General features: G+C 51.3%; 1 long non-coding RNA gene across 1 annotated transcript; it reads right to left on the bottom strand.

Annotated features, from left to right (window-relative positions):
• Nucleotides 1-1225: 1225 nt before the first annotated feature.
• LOC116644488 lies at nt 1226-13041 on the bottom strand. Its single transcript, XR_004301768.1, has 3 exons — nt 12799-13041; nt 9479-10267; nt 1226-5710 (listed from the first exon to the last, which is right to left on the bottom strand). It is a non-coding gene; the product is annotated as an uncharacterized LOC116644488 (long non-coding RNA).
• Nucleotides 13042-18481: the final 5440 nt, after the last annotated feature.

Raw genomic sequence — 18481 nt, 5'->3', positions numbered from 1 at the left:
CTGAACGTGAGGAAACTTAAGTCCTTGGGGACTTTGTGTCCCACAACCGATGGGGAGGGATGTAGGCTGTTCCTATCAAAGACTAAAGACCACAGAATCCAACTGAATCCGCATCATGGTGGAAAGGTCGGAGTTGCTGGGAGTCAGACGGGCCTTGGCTGGGATCTCGCTCCGCTGCTTACACAAGCCTTACACAAGCCCTGGATGCTAAGCCTCAGTTTGCCTGTTTGCAAAACGCAGACACAAGCTCTCACGGTAATGAGCACTCAATAAGTTTAAGTCTCTAAAGAAGAAAAGCTGAATTATATGTAAACCTAATGCCAGTCCATATATTTACCCAAATGTGCAATCAAACCGTAAAAAAGATCCACAAGTTTTAGGGAAGTCATTTGGCCCAAGCTGGAGAGAGTTTGACATGGGATTTATGGCAGAGGTTGACTCAAAGTTGATCCTCAATAAATTCTGATCCTTAAAATTCCAGCGTGTCAAAAAATCAGTGCAAGGTTGGCAAATAGGTGCTAACTCTGACTGACAGTAGCTGGCCATATTGCAAAGGATTGTGAGGATACAAAGTCGGCCTGAATGCAGGGTTTGGCAGAATTTCCTACCCCTGCCTAGTTCAATCTCAGTTTTGCAGATATGGAACGGAGCTAGGGTGACCAAGTGTCCAGTCTTCCAGAGACTATCCTGGTTTTACAGTGAAGGTCCCATGTCCTAGGAAACCATTGGCTGGCAAACTGGGATGGTTGGTCATCCTGAGGTCCAGAGATGAATCAATTGCCCAAGGTCAGGGAGGGAGTTTTCAGCAAAGTCAAACCTGTAGGCTGGTGGTTTTAACAAACACACTTTCTGAATAGCAAACATACAATCAACTGTCTCCAAGGGCATTCTTTCCCAGTCCATATGAAACCTGTGTGAATATATGAGTATGCACAAATAGAAAGGGTATAGATACGGATGTCAGCAAACACTACCATTGGGCCTCCATCTATCTCAGAATCTTCCCTCAGGTCTCTCTCTTTTTTAGGATTTTATTTATTTATTTGAGAGAGAGAGAGTGAGAGAGAGCATGAGAGGGGAGAGGGTCAGAGGGAGAAGCAGACTCCCCGCTGAGTTGGGAGCCTGATGCCGGCTGGATCCCAGGACCCTGGCATCATGACCTGAGCCGAAGGCAGCTGCTTAACCAACTGAGCCACCCAAGCGCCCCCCCCCCCTCAGCTCTCTTTCAATTGCAAGTGACAGAAACCCAATTCAAGCAAACTTAAAGGTAGAAAGGGGCCTGTTTTATTGTAAGTAAATACATCACACAGAGGGAGGGATAGTCTCCTTTTCTTTTCCATTTCTCCATTTCTTCTCACTGCTTAACTTTCTCAGGCTTTCTTCATTGGCAGCCATTTCCTGGCAAAGGATGGGAGCAGCCACTTCTCCATCTCTAAGTCATAAAATTTCTGGGAAGGACTTTGATTGGCCCAGTCTGGATCACATACTCTTCCCTCTATCAAATCACCATGTCCAGGCTGATATGATGACATGGGCCAGCTTATGTCACATGCTCTCCCACCAGGGGTTGGGGGGCCTGGGATAGGCAGCCTCAGATAGAACCTGATGGATTGAAAGAGGGGAAGAGCAGTTTCTCCAAAAGGGGGGAAGGAGAGTGCGTTGTGGGCCCATTGAGCAGTTTCTATCAGCTACATCTGGCAAAGGATACCATCTTTATTTTGCTGCCTAAAGGTTCTGATGAAACTGGAGAGGGAAACTCCAAATCAGCACAGGCAAAGCGCAGGCAAAACCAGCCTTAAAACATGTGCAACTTATGTTGAGAGGTGGGTGAGGCAGCATTCACCCCAAGGCACCAAGGCAGAACTAAGTCCCTCACAAGGAACAGAAACTTTCATCCATCTGCTGTGTCTACTTTAGGTCTTCCCCAGTCCAGCCAAGACCTTTGGACGTTAGGACAATGCAGCCATTGTCTAAATGAGAGGAAAACGATGTGGCCTTCAGACAGTCAACAGGACCATCTGAAGGCCACTGGTCAGGGGAGCAGAGTTCCTGACGTTCGCCTCCGTGGTAGGAAGAGAGTATATCCCATGTCACAGCATTTGGCACCACCATATTCTGTTTAGATAGGCATTAGTATAAAATTTTCCATTTCTGTCTTTAAAGAATGATCCACAAGGCAGCACTCTTACTCCAGCGGGTCCAGGTAGGGTTCATGGACCTGCAGCCAATCTTGGCGGAGGGGTGGGAGTACAGAGCAGGGCAGAGTACATGAATTGTCAGCCTCATGGCGGTGGGGAATGATGTCCTGAGGGAAAGGGATGAGAAAGCCTGCCAGGCAAATCCAGAACAGCAGCACCACAGACAGCCTTTGGCAACTCCAGGCCACAGGATAACCCACTGGGCATTGTCTGGCGTCCAACCAGCCAGGACGACTGGGAAACCAGCCGCAGGCTGGAGGAGGCCATCTCCTCGGCTGACCTCTGTATGCCTTTTTTGTTGTTGTTGTGAAAGTTTTTTTCACTTACTTTAAAAATGAGATGAAAAGAAATTAATAAAGGAAAAGTTCACCCTTGTCAGGTGTATTTAACCCTGTGTTTCTGTCTGGCTGGGTATGGATAGGTCCAGGCACCACCCTATGGAGGGGTTTGCAAAGAGCCAGCTCTAGCAGGGTCGGTCCATAGATGGAAGCCTGTGGGTATCTGTTCTTTGCCTAGAAACACCCTTCCCACTCCAAAAACCTGGCTGAATTCTCTCTGAAGCCCTGCCATTTGGAGCCCTCCTTTCCCAAGTATTCAGCCAGCCCAGGGCCTCTTCTTTCTTATCTTCCTGGGTGGGCAGCTGCTCCTACAGGACTCCCTGACTGATCTTGAATGGGTGGGCAGAGAATGCACAGTAACACTGAGCAGGGGATGAGAACTCTCAATTGTTCGGCTCAACTGTGAAGCTGTGAGTTGGGTGCTTTTATGTCCCTTATCTCAGTTAATTCAGAGAACCACTTTCTAAGACAAGTTTTCTTGTCCTAATCGGACAGATGAGGAAATAGAGACTCTGAAACAACAAATAAGTGAACATAGGACGGTGACAAGACCTTGACTCATTAGAGATAACAAAATGGCACTGGGATAGATCATCTTCATTCGCTCTTCACCACAACCCTGCATTTTGGTATGATTGACCCTATTCTACAGATGAAGGAACTGAGGCTCGGAAGGGCTGGCAATCCCAGGGCTGTGCTTTTAACTGTTCCACCCTAAGACATCCGCTGGTAGAGCTGCCAAAAGTGCCTCTCGTCTCTCTAGCTGAACTGCAAACCGTTGGACAGTTGCAACTGGGGTCATTCCTCCTGGAGCACCCGACCATGCTCCCAAAGGGTCCCCAACAGGCTGAATGAAGGGATCCTATTGTGGGCCGTGTGGCAGGATGTGTTTCTTGACCTTGACGGTTGTGCATTCCTGTCCCCTGAGCCCAACTGTTTGTCCTTCCCTGGCTTGGAAGGTCAAGGCCTAGACATCCTGCCTCCTTAAGTCCAGCAGAAAGGATGGCTTTATCCAGGTCTGGTGGCGGCAGCTCCCCACATCTGCCTCTCCTCATAGAGAGGGTGAGGTCTTCCCAGGCCCCTGAGCCTCTAGTGCGTTTTTTTTTTCTAAGGAAACAGTTTCCCTCCAGTTACTGAGGAAATATTGTGCCATCTTGAAGCTGAAATAGGATCTGGAGCCACAAATGAGACTTGATGGTGGTGGGAGAGAAGGGAAATTAATGGCTGGCACAGCTCCTAAAGCCCCAGCTCTACCTAGCTTCTAGTTTGGGGATGGAGATGGGCCTAAGTCCAGAATGAGGGTGTCATCTGCCAAATTAAGCTGTTTCCTGGGCCCTGAAGAATTCTTTTTTGAGATATAATTTATCTACACCATAAAATTCACCCCTAGGCCCTTAAGAATTTCCCCTCCCAGGAGGTTCTCCCCCTTCTTAGCTCCCCTGCCACCCTCCCCCACCAGCTCAGCCATCCCAGAGGGAGAGGAAAACCGAGAGGAGCAAGTTTCCCTAGAATAGCATTTCTTCAGTGTTGGGATCAATAAACCCGTTTGCTTAAAAGGAACCAGATGATTTCATCCTTGTAATTACAAGTTTGACGTTTGCAAATCTTGCCCAGGCTCCAAATGAGCCTCTTTGTCATGGGAGGCGGAGGGGTTTTGTCTGGATGCCTGGGGATGGCGACCGAGCCTTGAATCTGGGAAGAGGGCCAGACTGGGGTCAGGAGGCCTGACTGACCAGTCTTCGAGGGTTATTTGGGACTGCTCCTCTTCTCCTCCCCTGCTCTCCAAGTTTCTGGCTGGTGATGGGAAACAGACGAGTCTAGGGGACTAGAGAATGGCAGTGGTGAGCTCTAACCGCACTGCCCCTCCCCCCAAACCCCTCCCCCAAGCCTCTGATTTGCCTATGGCAGGAAGGCTAGGGCCCTCAGCCCAGCATTCATGACTTCCTTTCCTTTCCAATCCCATCTCCCATCATTTATCCCCATTGGCATGCTGCAATCCAGCCATTCCGACCTGATTACCTTCCCACATGCCTCAGAGCCTTTGCTCTTACTGTACCTTCAGTCTAGCACGACTTCCTCCCCTTTCTCTGCTGTGAAAACTCACACTTTTTCTTTAAATACAAGTTCAGGAGCCTTTGATTGTCCTCCATAGACTGACTACCCCACTGGGTCCCTCACTCTATCATTTGGCTCCATACGATGCGTCGATGCATTGGGGTCAGCCCATGTAGGACACAGCAGCACCCTGTGAGGATTTGGCTCCCACTAATTTATGTTCATTTTACTACTGTGCAGCCTTCATATGAGTGTCTCTCACCCCACACTTCCATTTTTTTAATTTATTTAAAACTTGCACATATTTTTGTAGAAAATTTAGGAAATACAGGAAGAGAGTCTCACCACCTCAGAACAATCCTTGCTACATTTAAGTATATGTTCTTTGGCCTCTCTCCATCTACATTTCTTCACATAGTTATGATGTTCTATAGGAACAGTTTTGAATGCTCTGTTTTCACCTAACATTATGGCATAAATATTTTCCCGTGTAATCCTATAAAACTCCTAATGACATCCTGGCTGATCTCCTATTGTTGGGCATTTATTCAGGTTGTTTCCTATTATTTGCTGTTTTAAAATAGGCTTCTGTGAACATCATGGTGCTTACTGGTTTTTCTTAAAAGTTTTGGATAGTGTTTTTAGGGTCAATTTCCAGAAGGAGGACCACTGTGTCAAAAGGTATGGGAATTTTAAGGTTCCTGGTATCTGTTGCCAAATTTCTCTTTGGCACTGACTCTTCTTTCTTCTTGAGTCTTAAAAACCCTTCCTCCCCCCATTTCTCTTCTCAATGTCTCAGACACAGGAAATGCCAACCAAGAATAAACCAAGACCTGCAGATAGAGATCAATGGATCAATAAAGGAGGTTGAATAATTCAACATTCACTTCTGGCTCATTATCGACTCTTGAATCCAAATGCATCCTCTCTTACCTTCTCTCCTTTTGTCTCCGTGCTGATGATGCCTCGACACCATGTCCTGTTCTTGGATTCTTCCCCAAATTTTCCAAGCTCTAAACCATCCTAGCAGGCAGGGTTTCCCATCATGCTGTAATATCGTCTTGCAAATAGGCAGACAGAATTACTAGCCCATAGCCTCCTCACCAGTCCTCCTTCCCTCTAGGAACACAAGAGGGACAAATAAAGCAGACAATAATTTTCTTCTTCTAGATGATACTTCTGAGTGAATGGGCAATGAATTTGGCTTCAGACTGTTCTAGTCCTGGTTAACTTCCTCAGTGTAGCTTGTTTTTTTCCCCCTTTCTCAGCCAGGCAAATTCATACTCTTTCATTAAATGTGGGGTCTGGGACGCCTGGGTGGCTCAGTGGGTTAAGTGTCTGCCTTTGGCTCAGGTCATGATCCCAGGGTCCTGGGACTGAGCCCCGCATTGGGCTCTTTGCTCAGCAGGGAGCCTGCTTCCTTCTCCCTCTGCCCCTCCCCCAACCCCTCTCACGCTCTCTCTCTAATAAATAAATAATCTTCAAGAAAACCCCAACAAAACATGGGGTCAGAGGCCTCTGAGAACTGTGCTGGGAGAATGACTGCCCCACACCAATGCCTGACCTGGAGACTGGACCTAACCTCCTCAAAGGCACCGTTGATAGCTTCCCCAGCCCACCTGATGCTAGGGAAACTTGCTCCTCCTGCCCCAGGGGAGCTCCCAGGAAGCCTTGCAGCTTAGGTACTGTTGGTGATTGAGATGGACACAGAGATGAGCCACCTAGATCCCTCTTCAGTGAAGGACTGAGCAGCTGGGATTGCTCTCAGCCGTTTCTGGGATTCCCTGAGCTACAGAGAGCTACCTGCAAGTCATTCTTTCTTTCTGGGCAGCTTATATCCAGTGACTGGTGAGGGGTGTGTAAAGTCCCAGCAGAGCAATGCTGATGGGTCATATGAGCTCTAGGGCTCCCTAGAGTCACCTGAAACTGCTGCTGGGCTGCAGTATAGCTTGACTTCTTCCTCTATCCAATTCTGCTTTTTTCCTCTCCCAGCAACATGTTTTGATCCCAAGGGCACTCCTTTTTTTTTTAATTTTTATTTTTATTTTTTATTTTTATTTTTTTTTAAAGATTTTATTTATTTATTCATTAGAGACAGAGAGAGAGAAGCAGAGGGAGAAGCAGGCTCCCAAGGAGCAGGGAGCCCGATGTGGGACTCGATCCCAGGACCCTGAGATCATGACCTGAGCCGAAGGCAGACGCTTAACCATCTGAGCCACCCAGGCGCCCTTTTTTTTAATTTTTAAAAAATATTTTATTTATTTATTTGACAGAGAGAGTGAGAGCACATGCCAGGAGACAGAGGGAGAGGGAGAAGCAGGTTCCTCGCTGAGCAGGGAGCCCAACATGAGACTCGATCCCAGGACCCTGGGATCATGACCTGAGCCTAAGGCAGCCGCTTAACCGACTGAGCCACTCAGGCACCCCCCAAGGGCACTCTTTAATAAACATCTTGCAGGGCGCCTGGGTGGCTCAGATGGTTAAGCGTCTGCCTTCGGCTCAAGTCATGATCCCGGGGTCCTGGGATCGAGTCCCGCATCGGGCTCCCTGCTAGGCGGGGAGCCTGCTTCTCCCTCTGCCTCTGCCTCTCTCTCTCTCTCTGACTCTCATGAATAAATAAATAAAACATTTTTAAAAAATAAAAAAAAAAAAAACATCTTGCAAGCAAAACTTTCTAGAGCACTTGACCTGTAACAGTGCCAAATAGTTATTCCCAAGAGAGCTTCACCCGGTGCCATCTCCCTTAGTATACCTGGGTCTGACCTGACTTAGATTCTGGCCAATGAGGCGCTGTGGGGAGGTCACTTTATAAATGTGTTTTACGGTCTTTTAAGTTTTATTTATTTATTTAAAGATTTTATCTTTTAAAAAGATTTTATTTATTTATTGAGAGAGAGAGAGAGCGAGAGCACAAGCGGGGGGGAGGGGTAGAGGGAGAAGCAGACTCCCCATTGAACAGGGAGCCCGATGCAGGGCTTGATCCCAGGACCCTGGGATCATGACCTAAGCCGAAGGCAGATGCTTAACCGACTGAGACACCCAGGCTCCCTAAAGATTTTATCTTTAAGTAATCTCTACACCCAATGTGGGGCTCAAACTTATAACTCTGAGATCAAGAGTCACATATTCCACTGACTAAGCCACCCAAGCGCCCCTGTTAAATTTTATTTTTAAAAGCCTTTAAAAATTTGTTTTGGAAGAGACATGAGCCATTTGGGGACAACAGTGGTTATCTGGTATGAGTTGAGATGCCTCACTTGTAAAATATGGACACTATATAACATTTGCTTTAGTAAAAGTAAATTTCCAAACACTCTCATTGGACTTTCCCAAACTCCTTCAAAGTAATGAGAGAAGGAATTACTGTCCTATTTTGCAGCTCAGAAAATCGGGACTCAGAGCAAGTGACTATCTCATTTAAGAGCGTACAGCACAGAGAGAGATCCCAGAAGAGCAGAGGTGTCCTGAAGTTGAAAAAATTCAGTCTCTTTATTCTTTGTTAGAGTAACCTGATGTCAGAGAGCTTTCATGACTTGTCTAAGATCCCAGAGCTGGTTACTCAGTTTTTTAATCTGTAAATTGAGGACAAAGTCATCTACTTGTATCTGTCAGGACTGTTTTGGGGACAGAAACCCAATTAAAATTGCCTTACACGGGGTTGCCTGGGTGGCGCAGTCGGTTAAGCATCCGACTCTTGGTTTTGGCTCAGGTTGTGATCTCCGGGTTGTGGGACTGAGCCCCACGTCAGGTTCCTCACTTAGCATGAAGTCTGCTTGGGTTTTTCTCTCCCTTTCCCTCTGTCCCTCCCCCCTAAAATAAATAAATAAATCTTTTTAATAATTGGCTCACACAAAAAAGGGAATGTATTAGCTCATTTAGCTGAAAACTCTGGGTGTATAAGTGACTTCAGGCATGGCTGGATCCACGTGTTCAAGCACTGGCACCAGAAATCTGTCTATGTCTCTGTCTCTCTCGGTCTCTTGGTTCTGTTTTTCTGTTTTAGTTTTATTCACATGCTGACTTACCCTCCAATGGTGAGAACTGCTCTTTCCTGATATTCCCACAAAAATCCTGGGTTGACTTTAATAGGCTTTAATAGTTTGGGTTACCTGCTCATCCCTGAACTGTGGACATTGAATTGCTGTCGAGAGGGTAATATTGCAAGAATGGATGAACTGGGCAGGCAAAAACACCAGATGGTACCTGGGTTAGTGCCTGGCACAAGGTTACAAGCTCTGAAAGAATGGTGGCTATGACAATCTTAAAGGTCCCTTCTGGCTCTGAAATTCTAGGATGTTTACAACTCTATGCTTTGATACAAATCCAACTATAAATGTTGGCAGTCAAGGGAAGCCTGGGATAACAGTTTGAGTTCATACAAGGTCTAGTTAAAATACCATAAAATGAGCTGAGAAGGGGCCTGAAAAGGAACACATGCTCTCCTACAGCAGCGGGTAGCTGCCTGTGGCTTGCCTCCTGTCGTAGCTGAGCCAGGGGAGAGGCAACGACAGAATCAGGGTGTGACCCCGGAAGGGATTCCCTGAGCCTCTGGGGGCTGCTATGTCCACAGCTCTCTCAAAGGATCTTGCTTCTTTTAGCATTGAATGACTTGGCTGGACCAGCTCTGGGAGCTGAAGGCCGCCCAGGATGGGCTGGCGGGAGTGCATTGGGCTGCAAAGACTGCCCAATGTGGCTGCTTTGGTTAGGTGGTGACCGAGCAATCCCCCAGTCAGAGGCATGTGTGGTGTAAGGGTTGTGTGTAGGTGGCAAGCCCAGAGGAGGCAGGGCTGGAGCTCCGGGTCCAGCCAGGCTCTCATTCACATGGTAAACCAGGTAAGTGGTGCCCCCTGGAGGTTAGTGCTGCAATAGCTCGTCTGTCTGCCCTACCTGGACACTGTGGGAGGGAGGCCTGTGCCACCTGGGACAATGGGTTCCTGGCTGTTTCCCGGCTTCTCACATTAGATTCCCACTACCAAGAGCTGTTTGGGTATCCTCCTTCTTTGAGAAAATTATTCTTTTCCCAGATGTGCTGAGTATTGTAGGTGGATTGGTCGCCTGGAAGCTAGGCAGTTAGGATTTCTCCTGGCAGGGAGGATCAGAGAGGCCAACTGAATTTCTGAGGTCACACAGCAGAGGAACAGTTGTATTAAAACTCAAGATCCCTGCCCATCAGTGGCCTTTCCTAGCACAGCAGAGTTCCATGTTTCGGGAGTAGCAAACTGACGGTGGTGTTCCTGGCAGATGCTGAGAGGCCCAGCAACAGAGCCAGAGTTTTAGAGTCTTGGGCCCGGGGTCTCTGAAAGGACCTGGAAGCCACAGTCCTTCCTCCAGGCCAGAAGAGCTGCTCCTTAGTTAAGAGACATAAATCAGCCACAGGCGTCTCCACCAGCTTTTGATGAATTTTTCTGCCACCGATGCTAATTTCCGGAAAGGCTTTTCTTCCACCTTCAGGTTCCCCCTCAAAAGGGTTCTTGCTCCTTAACAGTAGATCCATAATGCAGTGGCTCCTTGGTGAGGTCACTGGCATGCTATTCCACCAGCACCTGTGGCTAAAAGCTGGGAATGGATAAGTCCTGGACCACAGCTGGAGGAGACTGGGGCTGGAGTAGGGTCCCACTGGGATTGTTCCCAGATGCACAGATGAGGAGAAGCAGGCCCAGAGAGGCAGGGGCTTGCCTGAGGACACACACAGAACAGGCCCAGATAAGAATATTCATCCGAAAATAGGTATGCTGAACTCTGCTCTGTGAGACCATCTGATCTTGAGTTCTTTCAGGCTTCAAATGGGTCTTCCTCTCCTTCCCATTTGCCCCACAGACCAATGGGCCCAAACCCAGCTCCTTGTGGCCATGAAGTTATCATTGTGATTTTAGAGAGTAGGAGGCCAGAGTCCTGTCCTGACCAGCTTTCCATGGTGGAGAGGAGAGAAGGGTCTTCCCCAGCAACACTGGGCCCTACCTATGTCCCCACCCTGGACAGGACATGCCTTTGGGGTTTTTCCTGGATCTGGTGGGTAGGGGCTGGGGTCCCCCAGGCCCTCGGAGGGGGTGATGAGTTCCCAGGCTGGGCTGGGTGGGAGAGCTCTCAGCCAGAGTGCCCCAGGAGCCCTCCGGTGGGGGAGAGGGGGAGTGGTCAGAGCTGGCCTCCTGCTTTTGTCTAAAGCTCCTTGGAACAACAGGACATCTAGGAGACTCTCTCAACTTCTACCTCCCCTTCCCTCATCTGTCACCAAGTCCTGTCCATCTGCTTTATGAACTTGCTCGCTGTCTTCTATGAAGGACTCATTGTCTAGTTCTGCATTGCCCTCCCCTGGTTCCTTCAATTCTACTCTCCTCCTTCGGTTCCTCTGGATTCTGTAATCTCAAAGATCCTTTTGGAAGGTGAATCTGACCAGAACATTTCCCTCCCATGGCTCCCCAGTGCCTCAAGATAGAGTCCATGCCCTCTCCCAAGCTTACAAACCTGGTGCCCCAGCTCTGGGCCCGTTTCCCCTCTTAGCCTTCCTGTATGGGCCACACTGACACCGAGCTGCTGGGATAGAACAGGCTAATTCCTATCTCCAAGCCTTTGCTCCTGCTGTGCCCTCTAGCTGACATAGCTTCCCCCCCCCCCCCACTGCCTCCATACCCTCCACTCTTTCCTACTGGTCCTTTCAGATGCTCCTCCAGAAGACTTCTCTGACTCACCACGTCACCCAAGTTACATCAGCATCTCCACTGTGCTCCCATAGCCTTTCCCGCTGACCCTTTCTGTCATCCACCCAAGGTCTCAGTGGCCAGGCAACTGGGATGAGAAACAGATCCCTGCCTACTGCCGTCTGAGTACCCAAGTACTTCTCTTTCGCAGCCTGAACAGCCTCAGCACTGCCCTGGCTCTCTGTCCATTTGCCTGTCTGCATGTGTGTCCACCTGCTTCTGTTTCTTCCCTCCACGCCCTTGACTTTCTGGGTGGATTGTTCCCCTGTCTCTTTTATCTGGCTCTGTTCTTCCTCATGCTTTAATATACTTGCACCTCATTTCATGAAGGACTCAAGGTGGCGTCTTTGTCACTTGTGTCCCTTCCTCACTCAGTCCCCATACGCCAGTTTCTCACAGGTGCTTTCTCTCTCCACACAGTTAATGAATTTGGTATATGGAATGGGGAGTTCTGACTCCTTTAGAAAAGTGATGTCCTCTCCCTCACAGGAAGTGGGGCCCTTCAGGGCCCACAGCAGGTCGCCAGCCCCTCCCTACCAAGGCCAGATGTGAGAGGGCTGGGGGCAGAGGGCACAGAGAAAAGGCCACTCTGAACCCGATGCCACTGCATCCAGCACTGGTCAGGAGCCTCAGCACCTTTAACCCAGGCCCCTGTGGCACTGATGGGGCAGTCCCACAGAAGAATTGTGAACCTTTCTCCTGAACCCTCCCCCACCGCATCTTCCCTTCTAGAAACTTGAGCCTCATCTAGTGTGTCTTGGGCATAGGCTTCCCTTGTCCCTCACTACAGGGCTCCAGTATGTCCAGCTTGGGCTGGGAAGGGGTCAGTTGGGGAAGGTGAAGCCTTGAAGTGGTGGCACCTGACCCTACTGCTCCTCTTCCAGCCCCTGTCCTTCACCTGATGCCTCCCTGGACCTCAGAGCTTCTATAAGCTTGGGATCCCGGCCAAGCCCCTGGAGCATCCCCCCCCCGGCAGCCTGTGGGCTCTTGGAAGGCAGGATTGATCCCTTTTGGGTCTCCTAGAGTCCACAGGTGGCCAGTCACGGCACGGGACCCTGGGGAGGAAGTCCATGACTCATCCATCGGTGATGAGCGCCTGTGGCCCTGTGCTGCCCACCCAAACTCCTGCCCACCTCCCGGCCACGGGGGCACTAGCCAGCATGGGCTTCCACGGCCACCAGCAGGGAACTGCTCTGGGCGCGGCCAGCCCAAGCGGGGCCCTGGAGAGCCTGAAGCCAGGAGAACCGCGAGACCGCAAGGGCCTTGGGCAGAGCCCGCCCCTGCCCGGAACGCCTGCGTCGCCTGCCTGAGAACGGGGTCGCTCCGTCCCACCGCGCCGCCTGCCGCCCGCCGACTGCTGGCTGGCGCAATGGGCACGGGCCGTCAGGGGCGCAGGAGTCCTCCCCGGGAGGGAGGCCCCGTTCCGCTGCCCGCCCCTGCCTCCCATCCCCCCCCCCCCCCCGCCCCCCCTTCCCCCCCCCCCCCCCCTCCCCCCCCCCCCCCCGTACTCACGCCCCCACGGCGGCGAGTTTCAGCTCCTGGCGCCCTCGCGTCCGCCCGGGCTCTGGCCCCGCGCCAGGCGACTGGATCCATCACTGCCGCTAGCGGGAGGCAGGACGGCGGGTCCCCCGGGGCTCCCAGGCCGCCGGCGCTGTCTGCCCGGGCCCGGAGGGCGGCGGCGGCGGCGCTGCGGGGGCTGCGGTCAGCGCGGGCACCCCGGACGCGCCGCGTCTCCCGCACTAATTGGCCCTCCCTCCGCCGCCCTCGCCGGTAATTGCTGCTTCGCGGGGTGGGGGCGGGCGGGGTGTCGGAGGGGAGGAACGGGCGCCGCTCCGGAGCCGGGCGTGAGGCTCAGCCCGAGCTGAGCCGCGGGGCTGGCGGGAGCCGCGTGTGCGCGCTGTTCTACGGCGGCTTTGCGTCCGTGCGCCTTCGTCCTCGCGGCGGCCCTGGCACGCCGCGGTCAACCCAGGGAAAAGCCTCTCAAGTGCCCTGGGGCCTTCTCCAAGATCTGAGAACTGCTCCCCGCGGGATGGGGCCTGGCAGGGACTTTAGGAACAACTCTGGGTGGCCGTCGGAGACTCGGGTGCAGCTGGGAAGCCGAGGTGGGCGCAGGCCAGTAGGTAGCCTTCCCCGCCCAGTGGTGGGGGCGGGGGGCAGCAGCGCACAAGAAGAGGGGAGTCTTCCTGAGAGGACAGGGTGGATGTGGGGCACGGGCTGTGGGGGGCAGGGGGCCAGCCCACCATCCTGGCTGACCACTGGAATTCCTCCAGGCTCCAATTCCGAGAGAAGGTCCTAGGTATCCCTGGGAGTCCTTTATGAGCCTGGCATCTGCTGCAGCCTGGCTGAGCCCTGACTGAACCCTAGTCCCTCCTCAGCCGCACACCCTCCGATCTGGGAGATAACAGCCTCTGGGCAGGTGGCTCTTTGGAGAAGGTTCCTTCCCCAGACATGTGAGAGAGCCTGAGGAGGGAACTGAGGGACCCTCAGAAGCAGGCCTGGACCAACCTGCAGTCAGACCTCTGGACCTCCAGGTCAGGGTATCCTGTCCGCACTCAAGCCCAGCTAGTCCCTGTGGAGCTCTGCACAGGTTGCCCAGGACCACCCTCCAGGCGGCTGAGACCAGGCCAGAGACCCACTCTGCCACTACTAGGTCATGACCTGGAGCAAGGCCTTTTATGTCTTGTGTCTGTTTCCTTATCTGTAAAATACGGATAATAAAATCCATGACACGGTTGTTGTGAAGATAAATATTTGCTTGAAAGGGGTTTTGTCCTCCTCTTCCCACCGTCCCTTTGCTTTTGGGGCTTAGATACTGGGGCATGGAAGATTGGGGGCCTCTGCCCCCCCACACTCTCTGCAGCTTCTAGTTGTCTCAGGGACTCAGGAAGCCCTAGGAATAGAGACTAAGCAACATGGTAATTTGGGGCATAAAACTGTGGGACACTACACTATTGTTTATAATAGCATTATTCACAATAGCCAAAAGGTGGAGACAAACCAAAGGTCCATCAACAGATAAATGGATAAACAAAATATGGTGTGTATTATTTATTTATTATTTATTCAGTCTTAAAAAGGTATGAAATTCTGATCCATGCTACAACATGGATGCATTCTGAAGACAGTATGCTAAGCAAAATAAGCCAGACACAGAAGGACAAATATTGTATGATTGCACTTCTATGACGTACCTGGGATAGTCAAATTCACAGGATAGAAAGTAGAATAGTGGGTATCAGGGTTTGGGGATGAGAGGAAATAGGGAGTTAGTGTTTAATAGATATAGGGTTTTCAGTTTGGGATGATGAAAAAATTCTGGAGATGGATAGTGACAGTGGTTACATAACAACATGAATGTACTTAATACCATTGAACTGGGCATTTAAATATGACTAAAATGGTAAACTATATGTTATATATATTTTACCAACAAAAAACTAAACTAAACCAAAAAAACTTGTGGTACAGGTTGGGGTATGCCCAGGTCGAGTTGTAGGAGAGGCCAGAGTGAGGAGTCTGGATGCAGCACCAAGACCTAAACCCATGGACAAGTGAGCATGGGGTATGGGTGTCCTTGAGGGGCACACTTGAGACAGTGAAGAAAAAAGCCAGGTGTTTTGCAACCCAGGCAAATTGCCACAGCCCCTGAGTGTAGCAAAGCAGGCTCAGCCCAAGGAGGAACAGGCAGCAATGCACCCTTCCTCTGAGGGCTCAAATCAAGATGCCATTTGCTTTGCTCAACCATTTTACAGATGGAGAAATTCAGGTCAAGTCAACATGTTTTTATTGAGGACCATTCCTTGGTCCAGACTTTGGAGGGACCTTGGGGGGAGGTGAGTAGGGGAGGGAGAGAAGATCCTAAGCTATCAAAGCTTCACTACATGTAATAAGTAACCTGCCCAAGGCCTCAGGCCAATGTGATGTGAACAGGCATAAGGTTGAGCAGGATGAATGGTAAATGACAAGCTGGGTGCAATGCTAGGGGCAGTGGCAGTCTGGGTGGATTTCCCAAAGAAGTGGCTTCAAGTTGACCTTGAAGGGTGGGAGGATTTGGAGAAGGAAGAGTAGGGTTTGCCCTAGGGCTGGGCACAGCATAGCAGGAAAAGGACCTGGCCTAACCTGATGGCATCATTGAGACAGGGGGGCATCAAGGGATGTCAGGCTGAACAGGGTAGTGCAGGGCCCCAAACAACAGGCTAAGGCTCTAGCTCTGGCCTGGAGATAGGAGGGAGCCTCTGCAGGTCTTACATTGTGGAAGGCAGGACGCTTGTCTCAGATGTGTCCATGGTCAGTCTCCCCAAGACTTAGGTGGTGGGACAATCCCTTAGGCTCCCTACCTGCATAACCACCCTCAAAAATGCCTCTGCTTCTCAGGTCCTCCATGGTGGTGCAGTCTCATCCGAAAGGCCATCTTCTCCTCCTTGAGCTTCACACCCACCCTCATGGTGAAATCCATCCACAGGTACTTCTCTTCCTTGTTGTATTGTGGCCAGTAGGTCAGCTTCCCAACATTGGGGTTTCTGCCCAGAAGGAAGAAGGAAAGAGAATTGTTCACACTTGTTTCACCCTGCCTTCTTCTCTTACCCTTCCCTGATTCACCTTCCCTTTGGGAATTGGGGTCTAAGAAGTCTTTACAGAGATGATATATAGACGTAGACCTTTAAGAAAAATTAGAAGACTATGTGGTGGCAAGGGCCTTCCAGGCAGAGGGAACAGTATGTGCAAAGGGTTGGAGGTATGAAAGACCAGGGCTTTCGGAGGAAGCAAGTGTAAGGTTACAGAAAAACATGGGGTGTGTGAAGAGGCTGGATGTGGAAAGAGGATGACACAGTAAAGATTTTGAAGATTTTCATGCCAAGAGGCTAAGGGCTTGGGACTTTAGTCTGGGAGTAGAGGGAAGCCATGAAGAGTTTTAAACAGGTGAGTGGCTTGGTCTGATGATATTTCACAAAGATCCCTTGAGTGTCATAAGGGAGATGTATGGTAAGGAGAGAGAATGAGGAGATGAGAGACTAGTCACAAGGCTAGCCAAAGCTCAGCCCACGTGTCACCTCTGCCAGGAAGCCACTCCTGCCCATCCAGGCTCAGTCAGACACCTTCTCTGTGCTCTCAAAGTACCTTCTGCTCCCCCCTCCCCAGTACAGCAACTTAATGTTTTTGCTATAACATTAACAAGCCGCTAGAGGATGCGGGTCATGTCTGCAAGATTCTTGAATTCCAGCTCCCAGTATAGGGCTGGGTAAAAAACAGAGCATTATGAATGCATGAGTGAATGAAGAGTGTGGTCATGGGACAGAGAGAAACACATCCTAGGGATATTTAGGACCTGGTGACTGGGGAAAGGTGAGGAAGAAGGAGCAGTCTGCTTGGGCTGATGGTGCATTTCCTTTGGGACACGCAGGGACAAATACCAGAAGCAGCTGGCCAGTGGGTCAGATGCCCAGGTGTGTTGGGGGACTAGACTCACCCTGTATGGGCAAAGTTGGCCCTGTATTTCATCATCTGGAGCTCAGCGCCTTCTCCTCAACTGTGGAATGGCTGGGGGTCAGAATATGATGTGACATTTGGAACAGAACGTGGGGGGCTAACATCCCACCCTGCTCCTTCCACTATTGCTTCCATACCAAAAGGCTTTCATTTTCGGGAACATTCTAGATTAGGAACTGCCTAGCTCCTTAGGGTCGGTCAATGGAGAGGTGGCATCCCTCACCCTCCACTATCCACCCAGCCCTAGGGGCCTTTCCTATCCCACCTCTGCCCACCCGTCTACCCAGCTGCCCCGAGGCCTTTCGGATGAGACTGCACCTGTCCATCTGGCCTCATGCATCCTTCTGCAGCAACCTTCCACTTTCCATTCTTCCTGCCTCTGTTTCAGAGCCGGCCCTCATCATCTCCTCTGGGATATACCCCACCTTCCCTCCTAGTTGGCCTCCAGGCCTCTGCTCCTATTTCTTTCTAACCCAGTTCAGCACACTGAGCCATCTCTCTAAATGCACATCTGGCTGTGTCACTTCCCTGCTTCAAATCTTTCCCAGGGTATGTTGAATAAAGCTGTTTAGCTTTTCTGAGCCTCAATTTCTTCATCTGCAGAATGGAGAAAACTTCTCTTTTTGTAGAACTGTAGAAAGAGGAGACTTCCCTTTCTGGATTGTTGAGGGAATTGAATGAATACACAGAAACGGCTTAGAAGAATGTCTGGCACACAGAAAGTGTTCAAGCGTTTCAGTATTATTACTGTGGCGGGTAAAGCCCTGTGTGATGTGGTCCCAGCTCACCTCCCAGACGTGGCCCTCAGAGGGTACCTGACCTTACACCCCCACTCCAGGCACACTCCAGGTCAATGGTTGCTCCCCAGTCTCCAACCCAGGCCCCTGACTCCCAGGCCTGGTCTGGGCCCCAGCCTTGCCCACAGAACAGATGGTGCACTCTGTTCAGGGGATAGAGCTTTGGGGGAGGTAGGGAGGCAGGAGGTGCTGGGTGACAATGCTGAGTATCCCTACTCTCAGCATTGTCCTCTCTCTTGGACTGGCTTGGTTTTCTCATCAGCGCTACCCCTGGCCAGAGTGGTACCCTTGGCCGGGGTGAGGGCAGGCCTGTGGACCTGCGTGGTCCTGTACACGCATCTGCACATGCATCTGTGCAGTGGAGGATGCACTCAGGGATTGCGGACCTGAGTCTGTGCTGGGTCTGCCCGGGCACTGCACTCACCAGTCCCGAGATAGACATGGCCCACGAAGCCTGGCCAAACAGGGTTACGCAGCCTGGGTCTCCACCGAAGGCTGCGATGGTTTTTTTGTACCCAGCGCTGAGCCGCCACCTGGTCCAGCAGCGCCCAGTTCCCGCGGGCCTGCGTGTCGCCCGCGCTCGGAGAGCGGGGCTTATAATCAGGGTCCCGAGCCCCGACCGCCTGGTTGCTCGGGCGATCCTGCCTGGTTCTGCCTGGCCCTGCCTCTCCTCGCCGCGTCCCTGAGACACCTGGTCTTGGGACCACACCTCTTCCCCTAGAGTTAGGTCCCTCTCCATCGCAGTATGGAGCGTCCGCGGAAGTTAGGCGCAGCCCCGGCACGCACCTCTTGCAGCCACGCCCCCACAGCCCCCTCCCCTCCCCTTCCACCCGGACCGCACCTCCTCCGCCCTGAGCCCAAGTCCGGAGGAGGCCGGGTCCCTCGTCCCCCGCGCCGGTCCCCGGCCCCGC

Source organism: Phoca vitulina, unplaced genomic scaffold (genome assembly GCF_004348235.1).
Source record: "Phoca vitulina isolate PV1807 unplaced genomic scaffold, GSC_HSeal_1.0 scaffold30, whole genome shotgun sequence".
NCBI classification, from domain to species: domain Eukaryota; kingdom Metazoa; phylum Chordata; class Mammalia; order Carnivora; family Phocidae; genus Phoca; species Phoca vitulina.
The sequence above is the reverse complement of the archived record's forward strand: the minus strand, read 5'-3'. Positions and strand labels throughout refer to the sequence as shown.